Source organism: Phyllostomus discolor, chromosome 4, assembly GCF_004126475.2.
Source record: "Phyllostomus discolor isolate MPI-MPIP mPhyDis1 chromosome 4, mPhyDis1.pri.v3, whole genome shotgun sequence".
NCBI lineage: Eukaryota > Metazoa > Chordata > Mammalia > Chiroptera > Phyllostomidae > Phyllostomus > Phyllostomus discolor.
The window spans coordinates 146,020,575-146,026,221 of record NC_040906.2 but is presented as its reverse complement, the minus strand read 5'-3'; positions in this window follow the sequence as shown (position 1 = coordinate 146,026,221).

The window sequence follows — 5,647 nt, the reverse complement described above, 5'->3', positions numbered from 1 at the left end:
CTAGAGAGAGCAGGATACCCTCATGTCAGGTTGTGATTCTACTCGGAGGGATATGCTGGACATGTTCTACTCTGATCTATTGTCTTTGTCCTGCTGCTCACCCTCAGTTCTCAGGTTGAATGGTTCCTTTTGCAGGGAAACAGCTCTTCTTAGCCCAGAGAACTGGTTGTTACTACTATAAAGGATGTGTGAGTGTCACAGTTTCTACATTTGTCCTACCTCACCTTGAACTGATCATTACAGAAAGTTAGTCCATGCTCATGTGGCCTATACTCATCTCTGTACAGAAGAACTATGTTGCCTTACTCTCTTATTTTCTCTAGGTTTTATCCTGATTTCAGCCACTGTCACCAGATATCATGTACCATGGAAGTGTAATCTGAGGATTCTCAAACTCTTTGGAGTGGCAATACTCACTTTAGTTGAATTTATATTATGGACCCTAAGCCCCTTTTCAAGTGAAAGTGGAAATTTTAGGGAGACCTTTTGAAATATTTATGACTGATTTAGGCTTTTGGAAATCCAAAGTTAAGATTTCTTGGTTTAACTAAAAGAATGGTTCTATGCAAGCCATTTTCTTAAACTGCAAGAACATTGACAACATTGCCTGCTGGTTGGTTTCACAGAAGGACAGTTGGATTGCTGTGGTTGTTTGAAGCAAGACTCTTTTTGTGGCCTAAGATTAAAGACTATGCTTAGTTATCTTTATATGTCCAGGGTCTGGCATAGTACCACTTTATAATTCTAATTAACTCATACTTCACTTCAGTTAATTGTTGAACTAACGAATCAAACAAACTTTGCAGGCCCTGACAATTACCTGCAAGATGTTGGAATAATTCACCAGATGGGAGAGTAAGGCAGTTGGGGTAAATACCTAGCATGTGTGTTGCTGCTGTCTCTTCCTGATTGCTAAGGCAGACATCACTAATGCATTAGAGTACTTTTTTGGTGGGGGTGGGGCAGGGGTCCAGGATGCTAACTTTTGATTATTTTAAACACAGTGCTTTAGAAGAGCCACTGCCAGTCAATAAAAATGCGGGGGGGGTTTGGGGGGGAGGTGGTTAAGAAAAAAGGGGAATTGCCAGTTCAGTACTAAGTCTTAAATAAATGAATGCTGTCTACTACCAAGAGGAAAAAAATGTCCTGAGATTGCAGACAGAGCTTATCTCCCGTCCCTACTCGTAGGTAGTGGTGGTGGCTATCTCTAGCCCTGCTTTAGGATTGTGAGGTTGCAAGTAAGAGTCTTAAAAATAAATTAATGATTTTTGTCCTAGGCAAGTGAAAGAAGACGAGTGGCCCTTTCCTGGGCAGTTGCCATCCCTACCCAAGCATAGTGGTAGTCCATGGGCTATCCTGAGCACAAACAGGAAAATGGGAATAGTGGAGTAGAGGAAGAAAAGAGAGCAGCAGAGCAGATCCAGAAAAGGGGAGAGGGGAGGGCCATGGGAGAGAGAAAGAAAAGAGGCTGTGTAGTGGGCAGTGTGAGAATGTATCACCAACAGACTTCAGGTGCCACTTGGTCATTTCAGCACCACAGGCTGCCTGTGCTTACATTGAACTGTCATGAGTCTAAAATGACATTCTGTGCAGCAACTATCACATTCAGGAAAGAGTTATATTGTGATCTGGGAGTCATAATAGCAATAGAATTGAAGAGAAAAGGAGAACTAGGGCCATGGGATTGAGAGGAACTCAGGGGATATAGGCTCAAGTGCCTCACCACTCTGGCCCTCTCTGCCCTGCCAGCCCCATTCCAGTATTGCTATGGGGATTAGGCAGAAAAGAGAGGACTACAAAGCTCTGGCTGTAAGTTTTCATTATTTATTCATCTAAAATGTGGGAAGCTCTGTAAAAGTCATTGGGATTTACTGAGAAATGAATAAGACCTGTTCTCCACCTTCAGGGGGTCCCAATCTGGTAGTAATAAAAGATCTATCAACAACAGCACCCGTTAAAAATGTGAGAAGCATCATGATATATATACTAACAAAGAGCTATTAATTCTGCCTAAGGGGGTTGGGGAATTTCAGCTGTGAGAAATATTTAATAATACCGTACCTTAGGAGATATTTATTTTGATAGATTGTTAGTAAGATAAATAACTTGCTGTTGAAAGAGAGATTCTAACCTAGTATAGAAATGCAAAGTAGATACAGCAGACCCCACTGTATTGATGGATTTATTAGGAAGAGCCTGTAACACTTGAGCATGTCTTCCCTTTTACAAATAATGTATGACACATGTGCGATGCTTTGGTTCGCAGCCTGCACTCAATCCACTGAGCTATGCCAGCCAGGGCGACACATGTGCATTAAATTTAATGAAACAAACCAAAAGGCACAGATAAATGTGCTGGTCAGTAAAAGACAAAGTGCTTTTTCGACAAAAAGCCAATCTAGATGTTTGCCTAACTGAGTTGAATTTCTTAAAGAAAAATACTTATTACTCAAGATGCTAGAATGCTTGTGTTTAATATCAGTCCTCTAGTAAATCCTAAAAGCAAGAACTCCGTAATAATCTAATCCTATTTATGTGAAGCCAGCTAATCAGTTTGAGGCTGGTGGGCATTAGTTTTTGCAGGTCTAATCACTCACTGGACCATTCACTGGAGTGAGGAGCACAGATGAAGGGAATCTGTTCTTCTGCAAGAATGTGCTTATATTGCAGACCTATTGCCCATTGTGGAGTTTCATTATCTGGACTTTCCAGTGGGCGGTTCTGCACTATCTGCCCTGTGCTCCATTGATCTTCTCAGAGGGCTGGCAGGCATCTCACAGCTTAGGATTGCCTGAAATATTTGGATGGAATGTTTCATTTTAGCGCTGTTTCCTAGATCCATTCTATTACCTGCTGTAAAGTCAGAGCCTCAGTCCCCGAGGAGCTTACACTAATTAAAGGGTAAGGTTCAAGGAACATGCTTCTTGTTTCACCAAAAACCTTTTATATGAAATAATAGCCCAGAATATATAGATAAACAGCCCAACAAAGACTGTGGGTCATTTCAGTTTATATGGTGAGAAGCTGAAGTAGCCTTTTGGGAAGAAAAACTTTAAAACGAGATCGTTGTGTAGATACCATTTATACTAGGTTCTTTATAGATGTGGCACTAAATGTTACTTAAAATAGAAGGTTTCAGTTTGGTCAAAACACATCACAGATTTAATTGGGACTGAGCTATATATAAGAAATAGGAGGGATTGGCAATATAAACATTATGAGAAGGTTACACAGCCTTCAAAACTGAGGAATTCAGATCATTCAGGGACTGACAAAAGAGATTTGAATCTATAGAGCAATTTGGGAATCAGCACGGGGTGATTGTTTCTTAACCCTTCTACTAAAAAAAAAGAAAAGAAAAATTTTCCTCTGAGACTATGCTGTCAGATGTGATTAGTTTTCTTTCTCTTTCTTTTTTATATGATTAACTTAGTACTTATCAACTTTATGCTTTTAAACTCTCCCTCAAATATGAGCAAATGTACCATATGTTTCTCTTGAGAAATGAATACAGCAGAATAAACCCCTATTCTCTTCTCTGTTTCTCTTTCCTGAATTTCTAATAGAACAGGTTAATTTTTTTTCAGTCTGAATGAGTCAATTCAAGCTGTGGGGTTATCATGTAAGTGGTAGAAGGGTTGTCAAGCATGATTTAGTTTGCAGTGAAATAGTCCCATCTCTGACATAGTCAAATACTTTATTTTTATAACAGTCTTAGAATTTGGGGCACTAGGAGTTACAGCACTTACATCAAAACAGATGTCATATAGGGATAAAGCTCATTGCATAATGTATATATCATATGAGCTTAGACATATAGAAGAAAGTGATTTTATGATAAAAATGACCACCTTTGTTTTAATGATCATTGAAGAGATTTCAAACTAGCAAACCACAGGCCAAATTCAACCTGGAGACTCAAAAATAGATTTAAAAAATATTCATAGGACATCTTTTGTTTATATAGTGAAAAGCAAGCCTCTTTTCCACCATTGTCTCCTGCTGAGAAACTGTAAGCAATTTCTTATATATTCTTCCAAAGATAATTTGTGCACACGTCTATAAAGAAATATGTGCATCTATTCCCCAACCCCAACTTCACATACACTGCTCTGTGCTATTTTCCCTTCCCCCTTTTCCCTTGTTGCTTTGTTCATACACCAGAGCACTATTATAATTGTCATGATTTTATAATTTAAAAAAACCTGTGATAGTAGTTTCCCTATTGCTCTCTCCATTTTCAGGGTTTTTTTTTCATATTCTTATTTTATTTCATATGGACTTTATAGTTCATTTGTTTAGTTAAGAAATAAACTGGTATTCTTTTTGGGATATTACTAAATATTTAATTAGGAGTATTGACCTTGTAATATTGGTCATCCCATCTAAGAAAATGGTAGATCTTTTCCTTTGTTCATGTATCTTTTGTTTTATTTAGTATTTGAAACTTTTCTTCATAATGTTCTTGCACATTTCTTGTTGATTTTATTCCTTGTTATTATGACATATGGGGTCATTTGTTCTATTATGTTTTGTGTTATTTTTGAACATATACTATTGATTACTAGTACGTTAATTTTTTTTACCTTGTTCTTTTAGTGAATTCTCTTATCGTTTTCAGTTAATTAGCTTGAATGCTCCAAATATACAATCATATCATATGCCAAATAAATAAATAAGTAATAAATAAATTAAATAAATAAAAGTGACCTTCTCCTTTTCAAAGTTATACTTCTAGCTCTTTATTCTGGTAAGTTCTATTGACTAATAACATTAGAATATTAGTAAAGTGTTAAATAACACTTAACAGTAAATAATAAAATGTTCAATAGCAGCCATTGCTTTTTTCTTCCTGACTTTTGTAAAAATGCCTCTTTCTAACATGGCTTGGGGGCCCTGTTAGAATGGTATCCATTCTTTTCTGTTTTACTGACTGTAATTCTTTGAAGAATGGTTGTTGAAATTTTTTCATCTACATTTCCATAATAAATTTCATGTGGTTATGTTGTATTATTCTTGTAATACACTGTCAGATTTTGTTTGCAAATATTGTATTTAGGATTTTGCATGAATATTTATAAATGAGATTTATCTCTAGTATTATTCATGCTATTTTTGTCAGGCATTGTCTCAATGCTTTGCTTGCTTCACAAAAATGATTTAAAATTTTAGTTTAAGTAGCATTGGAATTTACTGCTTTAATATGTTGTTGAGATATTCATACTCCCTACAAATAAGCAGGGAGTAGTGCTTTTGTTGTTGTTTGAAGTTCCTTGACATTTTTCTATATTTTTTAATGGAATTTGTTCACTTTGTATTTTTTATTTCTTTTGTGGTCAGTTTTGGTAAATGGCCTTTTTTAGAAAGTTATCTATGTCATACAGGTTTTAAAACATATTTTTCTAGAATTTACCAAATTCTATGCAAATTATTCTTTTGTAATTCTTTATTTTCTTGTTTCCATTTCCATTTTATCATCTTTTGTTGTGTGAATGCAGTTTTTGCTTCTTTGCTTTTTTCTTGCTAAGGTTAGCTGATTATTCACCTTTCCCCTTTCCTTTACAGAAAGAGTTTTTGAATTTATTTATAAAGTCCCCTATATTAGTTTCTAACTTATTAATTGCTCTTATACAGTGTGGGACAAACA